The sequence below is a fragment of the Emys orbicularis genome, chromosome 2 (assembly GCF_028017835.1).
Source record: "Emys orbicularis isolate rEmyOrb1 chromosome 2, rEmyOrb1.hap1, whole genome shotgun sequence".
NCBI classification, from domain to species: Eukaryota; Metazoa; Chordata; order Testudines; family Emydidae; genus Emys; species Emys orbicularis.
The window spans coordinates 222263847-222283313 of record NC_088684.1 but is presented as its reverse complement, the minus strand read 5'-3'; the positions used below and the strand labels follow the sequence as shown (position 1 = coordinate 222283313).

The following is a 19467-nucleotide window of genomic DNA, read 5'->3' as shown; positions in this document are numbered from 1 at the left end:
ATGTTTATTGCGAGTGCTAATGCCTGAGCTGAAGTGGTGAGGTGGTGAAATCTTTATCAAAGTCTTTCTTTATCCAGAATGTTAAGTAGTTATCAAAGTTACATAAGAATGAACAAAAACAAACAAAAAAATAACAAAGACATTGAAACAGCCTGACAAATTCCCTGCCTCGCTTAATGCTCAGCTTTCATGCTCTTGGCTCTTGTGATGTCACCATTCTCTCTAGTTGTCAGATTCTTGCAGCTTAGACAAGACTTGAATTTCTAATGTTAAAAAGAAGCAGAAAACAAAAACCATACTCCCCGCTTCCCTTCCCTCCCTCCCCCCGCCAAAGTAAAGGATAACTTCTTGGGCCTCTCTATACATCACGAAGGGGGATAGAGGGGAGTCCATTTTTTTTCTTTACCTATCAACTTTAAGGTATTGAGCTTAAAAAGGCTGAACTGCACTTAATTAGTCCCCAGCTGCCATTACCTCCCCATGCTGCCTCTGAATCCTGCCTGAGAATTATGATCCAAAACCTCAGGCTGTTGGCTGGCTCAGCAAGGCTTCCTCTGAGGGGCACCAGCGAGGCAGAATGAAGCAGGGCTTGTAGTCCCCTCCAGCAGACTCCAAAAGATCTGTACATTCCATCTTAATTATTGTTTAATACATTCCATGCTGCATTTTTGTTCTCAACAGCGTGACTTCACAGAGGCTGTCAGGCCGTAACTTATTTCCGGGCTTTGGTTGCTTTGCCTCACCACGGTAACCTTAGTAAAATATAGGTTATTTTTACAAATTAATAGAGCATAAATACAGCTAAAATACATGTGGTTTGGCCAAAATGTCAGAGGTTAGTGATTTAAACTTAGCATGTTTGTGCCATTGGGAATATGAGGAGCGTTTGTGTTTTAAAAGGGAAACATGTTGGCTGTGGGGTGGGAGTGTGTATATGCATGCACATGTACACAAATAGTTGAAATTGAAATTGCATTATGAACATTGAGTAACATTCAGTAGACATTATTTTAAAGGAAAGTTTTCTTCCCATCGCTTAGTCCAAGTAGCCTGGTGACAGTGTTCTGAGTGTTGAACAAATATGCAGGCAAGATTGAGGAAAGAACCCTGCCCCCAAAGGTGTGGAGCACCTGTGGAACCCAGTGGCTGAAGAAATTCCGTATTTCAGCCATTCATGGGTCACAATTAATGTCATCTCCATTGTAAATATTAACTGATCTTCTTTCTCTCTAGTTTTTCAGCTCCAGTTATATTTTAAAAGTACTTAGTCCCTGATAGCCTTATATTTAAGGCTAGATTCTTCAAGATGCTGAGCACTCTGGCTCTGATCCAGCAAAGCACTTAAGCACATGCTTAACTATAAGGTCCTAGATTTCAAAGTCAGAAGGGAGCATTTTGATCATCTAGTCTGACCTCCTGTATAACACAGGTCATGAACTTCCTCAGAATAATTTCTAAAGCATATTTTTAATAAAAATATCCAATCTTGATTTAAAAATTGTCAGTGATGGAGAATCTACCCAACCCTGTGGTTAATTACCTATATTGTTAAAAAATTATGCCTTATTTCGTGTCTGAATTTGTCTAGCTTTAACTTCCAGCCATTAGATCATGTTATACTTTTCTCTGCTAGACTGAAGAGCCCATTATTAAATATTTGTTCCCCATGTAGATACTTACAGATTGTAATCAAGTCACCCCTGAACCTTCTCTTTTTTAAGATAAAAAGATTAAGCCCCTGGATTCCACCACTATAAGGCATATTTTCCAATCCGTTAGTCATTCATGAGGCTCATCTCTGAACCCTCTCCAATTTATCAACATTCTTGTTGAATTGTGGGTGCCAGATCTGGACACAGTGCTCCAGCAGCAGTCACACCCATGCCAAATATAGAGGTAAAACAACTTCCATACTCCTACTTGAGATTCTGCTGTTTGTTCATCCCAGGATCGCATTAGCTCTTTTGGCCCCAACATCAGACTGGGAGTTCACGTTCAGCTGATTACCTACCATGACGTCCAAATCTTTTTCAAAGTAACTGCTTCCAAGCCATCATCCTGTGCATATGGCCTATATTCCTTGTTCCTAGATTAATACAATTCGATTTAGCTGTATGAAAACACACATTGTTTGCTCGCACCCAGTTTTCAAGTGATTCAGATTTCTCTAAATCAGTGACCTCTTCATTATTTACCCCCCCCCCCAATTGTTGTCTCATGTGCAAACTTTATCAGTGACATTGTTTTCTTCCAGGTCATTGATAAAAATGTAAAATAGAGTAGGGCCAAGAACCAATCTCTGCATGACCCCATCCAGAAACGCTCAGAGCCATAACTAGGCATTTTAGCACCTGGGCGAGCAAGCATATTTGCACCTCCTAGAGGATACGCATGGGGGAACATTGGGTGTGTGTGTCACATCCTCCCCCGAGATTTCTGCCTTCCATTTAACACAGAGCTTTCAAACTGGGAGGTGCATCCCACAGTTTCAAAACCATTGCCTCCTGCTAGAAGTTGGCAGATTGAAAGCTGGGAGGAGCCACTTGGGCCCCTGGCTCTCCTTGATGTGGGAGCTGGGGTGCTGCGCAGCCCTCCCTGTCCTGCTCCCTGAGCCAGGCCACCTCTACACAGCCGGGCGCTCCCCAGGCTGAGTAGATGGCATATCTCCGAGCTGCACCCTGATGCGTTCTTGCCTCTCCCTTAAAGGAGCCTGGCACTGGCTGGCAACACCTACTGGAGCCGGCCCCTGCCCATGGAACCCGGCTGCCATGAGATGGTCCGCAAGGTGCTCACTCGCCAATGCCCTGGCACTGCTGCTTCATTGATCAAGTCTTGTATCACCTGCTCTGTTATTTTGCCAGAGATCGAAGTCAGGTTGACAGGCCTATAATTACCCAGGTCATCCAAAAAAGCAACAGAGAGTCCTGTGGCACCTTTAAGACTAACAGATGTATTGGCGCATAAGCTTTCGTGGGTGAATACCTACTTCGTCAGACGCATGCGTCTGATGAAGTGGGCATTCACCCACGAAAGCTTATGCTCCAATACATCTGTTAGTCTTAAAGGTGCCAAAGGACTCTCTGTTGCTTTTTTACAGATCCAGACTAACACGGCTACCCCTCTGATACTTGAAACCAGGTCATCCAGTTTTCCCTTTTTAAAAATTAGCACAACACTAGTTTCTTTCCAGTCTTCTGGAGCTTTCCCAGTGCTCCAAGACTTACTGAAAATCAACATTAATAGTCCAGCAGCTCCACAGATAACTTGCATTCAAAGAGTTTTAAAGAGATATAATTTAAAAGAGATATCTAGGCCTGCTGATTTTAAAATGTCTAACTTTAACTTTAAAGCTTCCGTTTAGCATCCTCCATAGATACTAGTGGAATAGAACGAGTGTTGTCATCACCACATGATGAGACTAGATCATCTGTTTTCCCCCAAATACAGAATTGAAATATTTAACATTTCTGCCTTTTTCTCCATTATTGATGATTCTACCATTTCTATCTAGTAATGGACCAATACCACTGTCAGGATTCTTTTTCGTCTTAATATATTTTAAAAACTCCTTATTATCCTTATCTCTGTTGACCATAGATTTCTCCTTTGTCCCTTTACTCCCCTTATCAATTTTCTACAATTCCTAACTTCTGACTTCTATTCATTACTATCATCTTCCCCTTTCTTCCATTTGTTATGTATTATTTTATTCATGAGTATTCTCATTGTGTTGAAGTGCTTTGCTGGATCAGGGCCAGTGTTCAGCCCATTGCAGGGTCCAGCCCAGTTAACTAGAATTAACTATTTCTGCTTTATTTATTTATGCAAGTCTTCACTGACTCTGTGCAGTGCTTTTTGTTCGGTTGCCTGTCCTCTTTTCCATTTACAGTACAGGGTTGTATAATCTGATTCCTGAACAGTCCCTCACTGCAGCCACATTGGCTGCTTGTTCTTGTTCTCTATTTTTGAGAGTATATACAGTCTGTGGTGCCTTAATTATGGTGTTTTTAAGGTTTTCCTACCTGTCTTATGTGTTGGTGGTGTGACAGACCCAGACCAGTGGGGTACAGGAGTCTGGTAGAGGGCAAATATACTGGTCACTGGATGAGTAGTTTTCTGTTCCCTGAGTGACCAGAGCAGGGGCTGCACTAGAGTAATCAGGAACCTGCTAGAACCAGTTAAGGCAGGCAGGCTAATTAGGACACCTGGAGCCAATTAAGAAGAAGCTGCTAGAATCAATTAAGGCAGGCTAATCAGGGCACCTGGGTTTTAAAAAGGAGCTCACTTCAGTTTGTGGTGGGAGTGTGAGGAGCTGGGAGCAAGAGGCGCAAGGAGCTGAGAGTGAGAGGGTGTGCTGCTGGAGGATTGAGGAGCACAAGCGTTATCAGACACCAGGAGGAAGGTCCTGTGGTGAGAATAAGGAAGGTGTTTGGAGGAGGCCATGGGGAAGTAGCCCAGGGAGTTGTAGCTGTCATGCAGCTGTTACAGGAGGCACTATAGACAGCTGCAGTCCACAGGGCCCTGGGCTGGAACCCGGAGTAGAGGGCGGGCCTGGGTTCCCCCCAAACCTCCCAATTGACCTGGACTGTGGGTTCTTCCAGAGGGGAAGGTCTCTGGGCTGTTCCCCAACCCACATGGTGAATCTCTGAGGCAAGAAAATCCGCCAATAAGCGCAGGACCCACCAAGATAGAGGAGGAACTTTGTCACAGTGGATTTTAACACTTCTTTTTATTAGGCCTTAAATTGTTTTCTTGAAATCTAATATCCTTACATCACTGCATTCTAGGAACCTCTTCTTTGCTGAATTGAAGTAGCTCTTGTCAAGCTGCCATTTTTAATTAGTTCCTTTTTGTTTGTCAATTGATCATCTAGGACTGTTTCACCTCCAGTTTGAGTATCCACAGTTTAGAAATAAAAACTGTTTTGTATGCAGTTTAGATGGCTCTTCGATGCACGTTTGCCTGTTCTGTATTTGATACCCAGCAGATGTCTGGGTAGTTAAAATCCCCATGAGTATAGAATGTTCTGGGTTTGAGTACCCTGAAATCTGGTTTTGGATCCTTTTCAGTTCTTATTCTCTCCCACACCTGGTGGTCCACTCTTGTTTCTCCTTCATTTTTCACTCCCTGTGTCCTATCTCAGAGAATGGTTAGAATGACTGTTAGATTTCTAATGGATTAACTGAGTACCGGAGAAGCCAAAGAATATTAGTTCTTTCACATTTAAATGTGAATTGCATACAGTAAATAAGGTTCTGTGAATATCTAATTCGAGTGAAAGACCCATAATTCCTTGCAATGTTACTTGTATGAATAAGACATAATTTCCCATTTGTTGCCCTCCTTGGTTTTTAAAAGGGTCCTTGAACTCTTTTTCCAGCCAAACATAAGACCTTTCACCAAATTGTGGTCCCAGTGGCAAAACTTCCAAGGACTTAAATAGAATCAGAATTTGGTTCCTTCTGCTCCCTTTCCCACTCTTTTAGCATTGTTTCCTCTGCATCATTTCCCATGTAAGAACTCTCCCTTCTGATCCTGAGGTCCCCTGTAGTCTTTGGTGTCTCACAGCATCAAGCGATGATGATTATTTAGGCAAGGTGCTTTCATGAAAGACACTATTAAAAACAGTTGCGTTTAATTTTCATAAGAGACCCTGCTGAGCACCAGAGTAGCATGCAGGCTATCACAGCTCCACACTCACAGAAAGGGAACCTGTTGTTTTTCTGGAAGACAAGCAGGAATCTGTTCCCCATTCCTCAGTAAATCAATGAGGATATTTTTAATCAGGTTCATTACAATTGTGCCTAAGGACCAACTCAAAGTATGAATTTCTAGTTACTTAACACCAAACAGAAACAGTTTGCAGGGCACTGTAATTAATGACAGTACAAACAAATAGTGCCACCTGCATTATGGTGTACAGTAGGAATAACAATGTAAGGAACAAATCATAGCTTTGACTAAGGCTTCAATTCTGCAGCAAGCTTAATAAAAGCATAGAAGTCTCCCCACATAGAGCCCATTGCAGTATTGGGGCCATACAGGTGTGTCAAGTGTACTTGTTCTATTCAGAAATTTTCTCCCCATGGTAGAAAATGGCTTGGTGGTTAGTAAAATAAGCATTTGATGTTTGCTAAATGATTCTTGGTCAGTGCTTGACTTGTAACATAGATGTTAAGCTAGACTCAATAACCTGTGCATTGTAGTTGGCAAAGAGAACCTGACTTTTTCTCATTCAGTAGGATTATGGAAGTGTTTGTGTCATGGACATTTTATAGGTATTCAAAAGGAGTTTCACTCAACACTGGTAAATGGGACTGGATTGTTTTCATTGCTTAATGTAGGGGAATTGCCTGAACATGGTTTGTGCTGCTATTCTTGATACGACCAGAAAAGGTGCTACTTGAGGCTTGAAGCATGTTGCAGACTACAGTGGGGAAAATAATGTTGTGTTTTGTATCTAAAAGATCGGTCTATGGATAAAGGAGGTGACTAGAAAGACTCTTAGTTGCTCTGACATTAGATTCATCAGGAGGCATTCTAAAGGTAAGAGATGAAGTAAATGTTCACAACAATTAGACATACTGTACGAAGACAGATCGGTAAGAACGTTAGGATTCTACAGCACAGTATGTGTAGTACCTTTGAATACTAGAACAAGGATAAAAGGAACTCAAATTTTAATGAAAATTTTTTTCCCTTCAAATATTCACAGTTAACGTCTTTGAAAAAATACTCCATTAAATAAGATATACATATAAGCCCCAATTTAGCACTTAAGCACACAATTGAACTTAAGCACATTCTTAAGTGGGTGCTGAACTGGACCATAATTGATTGAAGGAGAACTTGTTTGAGTACTCACCCGGTAAAATGTTCCATTTTTGATGTGGGTATTTGTATTGGCAGTATCTCCTACAGTTCCCTATAGTTTGTATAGGGAATGCTGCAAATCTTGTGGTAATGTTGTTTACTTATCTAAAGGAATTGGAAAGATTTTAAGAGCCACCACTGTAATATACTGGAGAGAATTTTCAAGAGTTTGTAAAAATATTACCCTTATATAGCTGCCAAGGTCAGTGACTGAATATGCTGTTTTCCACTTTATCAACAGCTTTCAATAAGATTAGTGCTCACCAATAGACTTTGCTCACCCAAATCCTCCCCTTTAAGTCATTCGCTACTACCTTTGTGACTTGTGTGCTCTCCTGCTTCAAGTGGAAGAATGTCTTTGTATAAAAATTCAATCCATACAGATGAGCTGCAATTCCATGGGAGCAAATCATACTGAGCAACTATTTCATGGATGTGACTTCTGCAAAAATCACCATTGTGCAGCATACACAGGTTATTTGTGAATGGTCTTACTCTCTTGCTGGGATCTTGTCAGGATGTTGTTGGGAACATCAAATATTATGCCCGTTAGGTTAATACATTGCTTTATTACTTATAATTGTAAACCTGGTGCAATTAAAAGAAAAAGTGCCAAACATAATTAAACAGAAGTTCGTTCAGTAAACAGTGTTGGTGTTCTTTATTTTCAGAAAAGAGCAACTTCAAAACTGGTACCATTTAAAGGGTCACGTTCAAGGACTTCTTAGGTTGCTATTAGGCCTTAAAATTAACCTACATTGAGAGTTATCTAATGTAGTAGCACTTTCCTTAGTGGTTACTGGGAAAAGGGGGAAATGGGCTTTTGCCCTTGTTTCTTGCTTTATGATGATAAGGGGGATGAAAACTATTTATTTTTTCTTTACATTTTGTTTTTACACTGAAAATTCAGGCCCTGACTAGCCTGGAAGAAACTCTGGTGACTTGAAAGCTAATGAAACAATGACATCACAAGAAATGAATATGCAAGTTGGGCTATTAAGAGAAGGAGGAATTTGTAGTTAGACTGTCATGTTTTTTGTTTTTGTCTATCATTTTGAATGAAGGAAACCTTTGTTAAAAATTCAACACCTCACCCCTTTAATTAAAGCATTAAAAACTCACAATAAACATTCCTTATACGTCCAAGTTGTCCTCCAGGGCAGACCAGACTTTACTTTCCTAATACTTCTTAGGTTAAAAAAAAAAAAAAGGAAGCCCCTTCCTTTTTTAAAAATAACAAATTTTCAGGTCCAATTCATATATCATAAAGAAGAAAAACAAGAGAACACAAGCTCAGCTAGATAAATAAATCTTTTGCAAGTCCTGTCATGTTTCTTTCCATGTGTGGTTTCCTTTAAGAGAATGTAATGCTCATGAAATGGTCTGAATTAACAATCCTGGAGAATGAGGTTCTCTGTTTATCCACAGACTGTGTGCAGAATGGGCAGCAGAAGCAACATGCTTCCCCATGGTGCCCAACGATATGTCTCACCTTGTTGTGGAGAAACCACTTGTACATGTGAGATCCCTTCCTGTGACTTTTTAATTTTTTGCTTCTGAGTTGAGCCTGCCATCAAGGATGCCAGTTGTGATGGGATTTTTTTGGATTTGGACATTTTTTGCTGGGAATTATCCTGAGCCCCAGCAAACCCTTCACATAGGCCACCACAGAGCCATCAGACAGTAACAACTTTTGATTACTATCAATCTGTGCCAAATATGAACTGGTGACTGAGAGGCCTAAAGGCTCCTGATTCATCCCCTCGTTGCACCTTGTGTAGTCATTAACATCTGTATAAAGCAGGTATAGAATACAGTAACTCCTCATTTAACGTTTTCCACTTAAGGTTGTTTCGATGTTAGGTCACTGCTCAATTAGGGAACATGCTTGTTTAAAGTTGTGCAATGCTTCCTTATAAGGTCGTTTGGCTGCTTGTTTGTAAGATTCTGTGGAAGAGCAGTTACTTTACAAGGGACCATTGCACAAGTTCTGCTTCTCTGCCTCCTCCCCCTCCCTCCCTGGGCTTAGGACTTTCTGGGAGGGAGGGGGAGGAGCGGGAAAGTGCTGGGTCTCCACTCCTCTCCCTCCCTCCCAGCTGTTTAGCGGCGCTTAGGATTTTCTGGGAGGGAGGGGGAAGAGTGGAGACGCGGGGCTTCTCCGCTCCTCCCCCGCCCTCCCAGCACTTTGCGCTTAGGACTTTCTGGGAGGGAGGGGCAGGAGCGGGGAAGCGCTGCTTAGGCGGCGCTTAGGGCTTGGGGGTGGGGGGGATGTGGCGTGCTCCAGAGAGGAGGAGGTGGGAAGAGGCCTGGAATGGAGCGGGGACAGGAAGAGGAAGGCCTGGAGCATTCCCGGCAAAGTCCAAGCCTGTTCTTCTCCGGGGAAGCTGCCGCTGCTGCAAAGGTGCTTCCTAGCGTCCTTGCCTGCAGCGGGCTGTGCCTGTGTGTGGTAAGCCAGGGGCACCTCCCAACCACAGTACAGTACTGTACAGTATATAATGCCTTTTGTCTGCCTGAAAAAAAATTTCCTTGGAACCTAACCCCCCGCATTTACATTAAATCTTATGGGAAAATTGGATTCATTTAACACCGTTTCACTTAAAGTTGCATTTTTCAGGAACATAACTACAACGTTAAGTGAGGAGTTACTGTACAACCAAATCACAGTTCTGCACTCGATAGCTTTTTACACTGGTTCTTCACTACTTTGCACTGGTGTAAATGACAAGACAGTGAAGAATCAGGCCCTCCATATCTAATTCCCTGAAAGAGTTAATCTTCCTGCTATTTTCAGATCCTCCTGCTGATCCCTAGGGCTGACAGGAATCTTTGTTCATTCATATTTCACATGAAACTTTTAAAAGTATAATAAGAAGCAGAATGCTGAGTCATGCTGAAAATTACAGTGTTCCTAATCAGAAAAGCATGAAAACCATACCAGGGACATATCTATTTTGGTCTCAGGGTTTAACTTTGAGGGAAATAAATAGCAAGACACAATGTATCCATCTAGTTTTAAAATATATTTCTCAGGGGTTGACCTGAAAACTCTGCACCCAATCCTAAAAGTCTTCTGAACATGGAACTCCCATTGGGCCCTTTATCTGAGAACTTCAGCCTCTTGGATTTGCTATCCCTGTATCTAGATAAAATTCTGGCTACTTTTAGTACACCCTAAAGTTTGCCAGGTACAACATATTGAATTTAAATCCCATGTCTCGCAAAACATTTCTTCTGCCTTTCAATGCTATCCCCAAATGTCATAAGACAACCCCCTTCTCGATCACCCTCCTACGGCAAACAATATGTACCTGCCTCAGTTTCCCTCTTTCCGCCTGTGAAAGGAACATAGTCTCTTACGTTGGCAAATTCAAACTCTGTTTTAGTCAAAGTGCCACAATATGCAGATTCATCATAGTGAAAGCAGTTCCTTTCAAAACCCTAAAGTAAAACAAGGTTACAGTGCAGCAGATCTCAATCTGATTCAAATGTCACCATCCCCAGATCACGCAATAAAGAGGAAAATAGGAAGGAGTTATTTAAGTATACTTGGAACAAAGATTTCTAACAATGGTATTGGTCCATTACTAGATGGAAATGGTAGAATTATGAATAATAATGCAGAAAAGGCAGAAGTGTTCAACAAACAGTTCTGGTTTGTATTTGGAGGAAAAACAGATGATGTACTTATATCATAAGATAATACTCTTTCCATTCCTCTAGTGCAGTGGTTCCCAAACTTGTTCCGCTGCCTGTGCAGGGAAAGCCCCTGGCAGGCCAGGCCGGTTTGTTTACCTGCCGCATCCGCAGGTTCGGCCGATCGCGGCTCCCAGTGGCCGTGGTTCGCTGCTCCAGGCCAATGGGAGCTGCTGGAAGTGGCACGGGCCGAGGGCTGTACTGGCCGCCACTTCCAGCAGCTCCCATTGGCCTGGAGCAGCGAACCGCGGCCACTGGGAACCGCGATCGGCCGAACCTGCGGACGCGGCAGATAAACAAACCGGCCCGGCCTGCCAGGGGCTTTCCCTGCACAAGCGGCAGAACAAGTTTGGGAACCACTGCTCTAGTGTCTCAGGAAGATATTAAACAGTGGCTACTAAAGGTAGACATTTTTAAATCAGCAGGTCTGGATAACTTGAATTCAAAGTTTTAAAAACTGGCTGAGGAGCTCACTGGTCCATTAATGTTGATTTTTCATCTAGTCTTGGAACACTGGGGAAGTTCCAGAAGACTGGAAGAAAGCTAATCTTGTGCCAATATTCAGAAACAGTAAATGGGGGATACCCCAGGTAATTATAGACCTGTTGGTCTGACATTTATCTTGGGCAAGATAATGGAGTGGCTGAGAAAGGAATTGATTAAAGAAGAATTAAAGCAGTGGTGGGCAACCTGCAGCCTGCGGGCCACATGTTGCCCACCACTGAATTAAAGGAAGGTAATATAATTAATGCCAATCCACATGGATTTATGGAAAATAGATCCTGTCAAACTGATTTGATTTTTCTACGTGATTACAGGTTTGACTGAGTAAAGGTAATAGTTTGATGCAATATACTTAGATTTCTCTAAGGCATTTTGTGACATTTTGATTAAAAAAATCTAGAAAGATATAAAATTAACGTGGATTAAAAGCTGGCTAACTGATACCTCTCAAAATGTAATTATAAATAGGAAATCATCATAGAACAGGTATGTTTCTAGAGGGATCCCACAGGGATCAGTTCTTGGCCCTATGCTACTTAACATTTTTATTAATGACCTAGAAGAAAACATAAAATCATCACTGAGAATTTGCAGATGACACAAGAATTAGGGGAATGGTAAATAATGAAGAGGATAGGTCACTGATTCCAAGCCATCTGAATTGCTTGGTGAGCTGAGCTCAAGCAATCAATATGTGTTTTAGTATGGCTAAATGTAATTGTATTAATCTAGGAGCAAAGAATGTAGAGCATACTTTCAGGATGAGGGACTCTATCCTGGGAAGCAATGACTCTGAAAAAGATTTGGGGGCATGGTGAATAATCAGCTCAACATGAACTTCAAGTGCAGCTGAATGTTTAAACAGGGGAATCTCGCGTTAGAGTATGCAGGTTATTTAACTTCAGTATTTTACACTAGTGAGACCACTGCTGGAATACAGTATACAGTTCTGAGTCAACAGATCAAGAAGGATGTTGGTAAATTGAGAGGGTTCAGAGAAGATCCACAAGACTGATTAAAGGATTAGAAAACATGCCTTATAGTGGTAGACTCTAGGAGCTCAGTCTATTTAGCTTAACAAAGAGAAAGTTAAGGGATGACTTGATTACAGTCTATAAGTATCTACATGGAGAACAAATATTTAATAATAGGCTTCTCTATCTAGCAGAGAAAAGTATAATGCGATCCAATGTCTGGAAGCTGAAGGTAGACAAATTGAGACTGAAAATGAGTACATTTTTAACAATGAGCGAAATTAACCATAGGAACAATTTACCAAAGGTCATGGTGAATTCTCCATCACTGGCTATTCCAAAATCAAGATTTCTGTTTTTTTCTAAAGGATACCCTCTAGGAATTATTTTGGGGAAGTTCTATGACCTGGGTTATACAGGGGGTCAAACGAGATGATCACTAGGTCACTGCTGGCCTTGGAATCAATGAAGCTAATAGTCAATAACCATTCTCCCCCTGGTCCTCTAGCACTCTGTAGGCCATTCATCACTCTGCCAGGCCAGGTTGCACTCTGTAGGCTATCCATCTAAAAGTTCCAAGACCTGCTTCTCTCCCGTGAGCTTTTTCCTGTAACCATAGGTCAGATCTCCCACGAGAAAGCTCCCTGCAGGAATCTGGGGCACCTCCTTCTGGCAATCCCTTGTTCCTGGGCTGCTCCTGCAGCCCTCCATTTGTGTCTTCTGCCAGAGAGTTCCTTACAGTGTTCCACTTTCCAGGCCTCCTTGCCTGTGAGTCCTTCCCCTGCTCTTCAGGACCCTCTACAGAGTCAACCCTTTGCTTCTGGATTCAGCTTACACTGACCAAACTGTGTTTTCCCCCCTCATTCATAGGGACCTGTGCACAAGTCTTCCAGCAACTCAGCAGGGTTCCCCAGCTCTAGCCAGCCCTCCCAGCAGCTTTCCTCAGAACTCATCATTGCACTCACAGTTACTGTTCTCCGTTCAGTTTCTTGCAGCTCTTTCCCTCAGGGAACTCTCTGTTGCTGCTCCTGTCTCTCCTCTGTTCTCAGTCAGCTCTCACTTGCCCCTTTCCAGTCTCTCTCTTTGGATCCATCAGGCAGCTCCTACCTGCCCCATCCTCAGTCCTTGATGTGGCCCAGAGGTCCTCTCAAGCCCAGTCAGGGGGCAACTGATGAGTCACAAGTGCACTGCCCCCCCACACACACACACACCTTCTTAAAGGGGCCAATCACACTGTGTCACCAACCAAATGTTGTTTAATTCTGGAAAATCCATGGTGCTTCATAAAAGATGCAGAATGAATTGGATAAACTCAAAATTTGCAATGGGCAAGCATTAATATCTCTGTCCTCCTTGGACAGATTATCTTTATGTTGTAATATGTAAATCACGGGAAAAGTAAGAGCAGGAAACTCCGCCTCAGCTGGTAAAATAAGTCATTGCCCCCTTATTTCCTTCCAGGTTAAGTTCTCAATGCCATTGTAGAAGAAAACTCTCTCCAGTTTCGCCATCCACCATCCTTGACGTTTCAAATATTAATATTGTTGTCAAACTCTTCTAATTTACTTTGCCATGTTTTATCTTCCCTGAGGAATGAGACAAAGGTGCCATCCTAGCCTGTGTGAGAATCTTCTAGAGCAGCTTTTTAAATCTCTGTCTCTTGCAGTCTCTAGGAAAACCTTGGAATTATGGAAGTGATAATATTTTTGTAATGAATCCAGTCTTTTGTAGATTTGACCCATATTCTGTGTCGTGGCATGGTGCATTTTGAGCCTGAGCCAGCGGCACTTCCAGCAACAGCAGCAGTTGCTGCAATAGGCCCTGTCTTGCCCTGTAATCCTTTGAGGCCCAAAAGAATATACTTTGGTGGCAGAAGAAACTTAATAGGCATACTTCTCTTCTGTAGCTTTGTGAAAAGATACTGTGCCTGAAGAAGTGGCCGAAGTAATTTGAATATTCAAAATCCTGGGGATTGGAGAGACCCAAATTGATGTTATTTTCTCAGTCCACACACATCTGAGTTAATTTTAAAGGTTTAGACAGCATAGGGTAAATTCTCATGTTGTTTACACCCATTTAATCCCCCTAAAGGTTAATTAATATGATGCATGGGTGTAACCTAGAGCAGAATTTGAGCCTGTCTCTTTAACATGCAAGAGTGCTAAAGCAAGTGACACAAGTATACAATTGAAACTAACTGGCAAGTAGGGATAAAAAAGCTGCAGTCAATGCTGACTTAATGAAAAGAAGAATTTAAATGATCTGGAAATTCTGAATTACCCTTTGAATATTTTCCTTATAAAAGCAGTTTATTGTGCAGTTTTAAATTACAAGGTAGTATATCATAAATGACAGTGGACAGTGCACGCAATATACTATTAAGACTTTTAAGTCTACATCAGAACTACTGTATGTTGTTTAATATCTTAGTCAAATTACGAGGTTTATTCAAATGCAAATAGGAAGGAAATGAGGAGTAGCTGCTGTTTCCTAGATCTACTATAAACTGCTTAAAAGGCTGGGGAGGTTGGACTAGTCAAAAGTTTTGTCACTATTTAATGTGTGTACATCCTTTGAAGATTAAAAGTGCTATATAAATACTAAGAACTATTTTTTTACCTCAGTTAGCCTTTGAGCATCAGCTATTAAAAGAACTAATTCCTGACAGCAATTAGACACAGGGAATAGTAAGAGTTTGCACTTCTGTCTCTTCCATCCAAAGATCTTAAAAGCACTTCAGAAAAGTGAGTTCATTTAGTCTTACAGCACTCCTGTGAATTATTATTAGCCATATTTAACAGATTAGGAAACTGAGGCACAGAGAGACAAGGTGATTTGTCCAAGCTTCCAAAGAGTTTTTTGTGCAGCTGGATATATATTGCAGGTAGAAATGGACAGGAATTTTTTTAGGATTGTTTTTTATCATGTAACATTTTTTGATGAAAACAAAATTTCATTTACATCAAAGATTTCTACAAAGGTTTCTGTTTTTCTTCAGAACACCTGATTTTTTTTCCATTTTTTGCTGATAGCTGAAAATGTTTTCCTGAAAAAACAAAAACAAAAAATGTCAAACAAACATTTCCCACAGAAATTTCTGATTTGAGGAAAAGGCCAGTTTTCATTGAACACTTTAACCAACCATTTTGACCAGCTCTAATTCCAGATGTCTCGACTCCTAATCCTGTGTCTTAAAGACATGATCATCTTTACTCACTTCTGGAATAGAGTCATGCGATGCTCAGTGTATCCCCTGACAGCTTAATGTTGGTGGTCAGAGTAGATGCCTTTCTTGACTCCCTGACATTCAGATAACTGCAAATTTTTAAAAGATCACATGGAAGCCGATTAAATCGGAAATCTCTTTGCATGTTGGATCTTTCTAGAGATTAGCCACTGAGACGAGAGAGGCCAAAAATAGTAACTCCTGTTCTCCCATCACGAAACAGATTGGAGAAAAAGGAACTCCCCCGATAACCACAGTTTTTTATAAACCTTCCTCTCGTATCCTGGATGAGATGTTTTTTAAAGAGCTTCTATATCGAATTTATCTATCGAGATGTTTTACAATGCTCACAACTGTAACATCTTAATGTCTTACCACTTCTGAAAGCAATAACCATCTGGATCTCTTTGGACTTGACAAATGCAGTTTTGCCCCACTCAGACCCTTCAGAATGCTACCGGTAGGATAATTTTCCTAGCCCATTGCTTTTATTATGTCACTCCTTTCTTTGCATTCCTGCACTGGCTCCTCCTTTTATATCGCATGAAAAATAAGATGCTTAGGGTACGTCTATACTTACCTCTGGGTCCGGCGGTAAGCAATCGATCTTCTGGGATCGATTTATTGCATCTTGTCTAGATGTGATAAATCGATCCCGGAAGTGCTCGCCGTCGACGCCGGTACTCCTGCTCCACGAAAGGAGTACGCGGAGTCGACGGGGGAGCCTGCCTGCTGCGTCTGGACCCGCGGTAAGTTCGAACTAAGGTACTTCGACTTCAGCTACGTTATTCACGTAGCTGAAGTTGCGTATCTTAGTTCGAAGTGGGGGGTTAGTGTGGACCAGGCCTTATATTCATTTTCAGGGCTCTTCACAGTCAATCCCCACCCTACCTATCATCCCTTATTTGATACGGAGCTGTTGATGCTCGCCTTCTTCTGATGCCAGCCTCCATTGCCCACTTGTTAAATTTTCAAACCTGCTTTCTCCCACGTTGCCCCACATGCTTGAGAGGAACTTTGCATAAACATCCACAAAGGTACCTCATTCTCCACCTTCAAATCCCTCTTCAAAACTCTCCTTTGCCGTGATGTATACAAAAAAACTTGACAACTACTAGGCTGCTGGTGTGCAGAGACCACTGCCTATCTTGTTGACCAGTACTGTCTTATTGTTTCCTTGTACACCTCCATCTGGTTGTCCCTTGTCTTATACTTAGATTGTAAGCTCCTTGGGCAGGGGCTGTCTTTTTGTTCTGTGTTTGTACAGCGCTTAATACAGTGGGGTCTGGGTCCAGGACTAGGTCTCCTCAGAGCTATGGTAATATGAATAAATAATAATAATAATAATAATAATTAGTAATAAGGTGTGAGTTGGTCTGGATGAGGTAAAGGGCTTTTAAACAGTAGCAAAATCTCAGTAAGGGGTTGGGGTTTTCCAGGCAGCTGGCTACGTGCACCGAGCAGCGACCGGGAGCGGCTCCCTCACACTCCCTGCCCAGGCCTGGCTGTCAAGGAGAGCAGCCAAACATACCGGGGTTGGAGGGGAAACGGTGCAGTGGGAGGACAGAGCCCCTCCCCTCCACAGGTAAGGGGGGCAGGGAGAGTGTGGGAGCCCCGGCTGGGAGCAGAGTGGGGAGGAGACACGTGGTGTGGTCACGTGTCCGCCCCTTTAGCTTGTGTCCCCCTAGTATGGGGAGGCACCAGTCATCTCTGGACCATTGGGGAGATTCTAGATGGAAGATGTAACAGGGAAAGAGAGAGAATCTCTAGGGATGATGATTTTTCCTCATTCTGAACATTAGCATTAGGAGAAGGTGACTCTTTCTGAGGTTCTTCACCGTTGTCAGATGACAAATGGGGGTGGGAGAGTCTTTACTGGGGAGATGCAGAGCATGGGAAATGGAAATCTCAGTTGAGCTTTCCAACTCCTCATCTGCAGAGATTATTTTACCTCTTATAAGCTCTGAAGAGCAGGGGTCTGTCTTTTATTGTTTGTGGTGTTGTCAGCACTTATGATTTTATTGCACATCTCATGCTAGTTGGTTTGTTTCTTATAAGAGAATGTTAGCATTCATTTTTAAAAAGGTAAGTTTCTAGACATCACTGTTGCAGAGAAAAGCTGAAAAATGTGACCCAAGTGACCACTAAAGGCAAATTAAAAGAACCCCAAATTTGTTACTTAAATATATCATGATTTTTTTGAGGCTTCTCTCTGATTTTCAAACAGTTGGGGTATTGGCAATTCTTTGTATGTTTGTACAGTGCCCAACACAACAGGACATTGGTTGCTGTGGTAATGTAAATAATACATTAATAATCTGCGACTGCCAATGTCTTTTTATTTTCCAGTCAGCCACAAATATTTTCCACTGGCCTGTACAGTCCAGCTCTATCAGACCTAATGGTGAGTAGGGAAAATCTTGATGCTGTACCATAGCACAACATAAATATTCTATAGAGGGATGAACAGTCTTTCTGCTCATTTATAAGGTAATTTAATGAACAGTCACACTTTAATATCTGACATCTACAAATGGCAGAGACCAAGGTACACGGAAGCATATTATGGCTGTCTGTCTGTCTGGACTGGTCAAAACAAAACCCAACCCTTTTCTTCCATATTGAAGCAAATCTACCAGAGTGCACAGAGAGAGATTTGTCTTTGAGGGGTGATATGAAAGATAAGTAATATGTCAAATAAAAGAAAAGATATTACGTTTTTTGTTCCTTGGGGAAAGGGTGTAAAAAAGAGAACTTGAGTCTTTCTAGCCAGAGCTGCTTTCCTTTGACTTGCCATGATTTAGATTGATATAAAAAGATCTATTTGAAAGAAGCTTCTTTAACTATAGGGGCAGGTTTTTTCCCAAAGCCTTTTGTAAATGAACAAAGTAACCACTTGTCACATTCACAGACTAATGAGAGTTGAGTGTGGGTTTTAGTGTTCATTCATATGCTTTGTGTTCAGCTAGTCGTAAGTTAAATCTTTAGAAATCACACCACAGGAATCTTTTACTTGGGAGTGGGGGAAAGAGAATCTGTTGAGATACTGAGAACTGTTGGGCGGAAACTGCTCTTTACAGGCTTCCTAATCTGCAGTTCAGGAAATAAACATACACAGGAAGTCATTTAGCCTTTTCGTGAACTTCTAGTTTATACAGTGTCTGATAACCAAAGCATTCTTTCTGTACTTAAACTTTTAAAAATAAAATTAAATAAATACAGTATGTGCTATTAGTGCCAACATGCACTGTAATTTCCAATTTGTAACAGCCATCTAAATATGGTATTAAAATGGGAAAGATGATGAAAATTGTCCCCATCACCTTCTCTATGTCTTCCCTTCCTTCCCTGGTCTTTCCTATTTAGCTATTTCCCCCTCCCCAACAAAACCCAGAACCAAAATATTAACCAAATATGGAACAAACATGACTTTTTCAAACCATCACTCTGCTCGCTCTGCTTGTGTGTTCTATCCTTTCCCCTTACTCTCTGTCTGTCTTGTCCACTTAGGTTGTAAGCTCTTCGGGACAGGACTGTCTCTCATTCTGTACAGTGCCTAGCACAAAGGAGCCCTGATCTTGGTTGGTCCCTAGGCATTGCACTTATAGACATCATAATAATAAAGTATTATTGTCCTCTACACAACTATATTAAATTATTTTGATGTTGAAGGGAGTTTATATTCATGATTGCCTAATAATGGACATGTACTTAATACAATCTATATATAAAATATAATCTGGGTTCTTGAAAAAGGTGGTTAAAAGCAAGTTAAACTGCATTCCTCAGAATGCAATTTATGGTGGCTCCATCTAAACATACCCCAACTACTAGGATCACCATTTTAACATGAATTTAGTATGTCCTTTCGACTTAAGCCTTATTTTCCATTTTCTTTTATGATATGTTGGTTTTACCTGAGGGCACATTTATAAAGAATGTTGAGTTTGATTTTTTTTTTTTTAAACAAGATCACATCCTGTTCCCATTAAAGTCAATGGGAGTTTAGCTGTTGACTTCACTGAGAATAGGACTGAGCATATCATAAGTAAAATTCACTGGTGTAATTTGAATCAACGACTGCCAAATTTCATTTCCTTTCCCCTGTGAAGGGGAAAAAACTGTAACGAAGGAGAGAAGAATAAAATGAGAAAATATGTTCAGTATTTGAATTGTTTTGGAATCCTGGGCAAATAA

At 41.4% G+C, this 19467-nt stretch overlaps 1 protein-coding gene across 1 annotated transcript in view; it reads left to right on the top strand.

Annotated features, from left to right (window-relative positions):
* Positions 1-19467, top strand: part of RBMS3 (RNA binding motif single stranded interacting protein 3) — a 970110-nt gene that overhangs the window by 306402 nt on the left and 644241 nt on the right. The gene's annotated exons all lie outside the window — the stretch shown is intronic.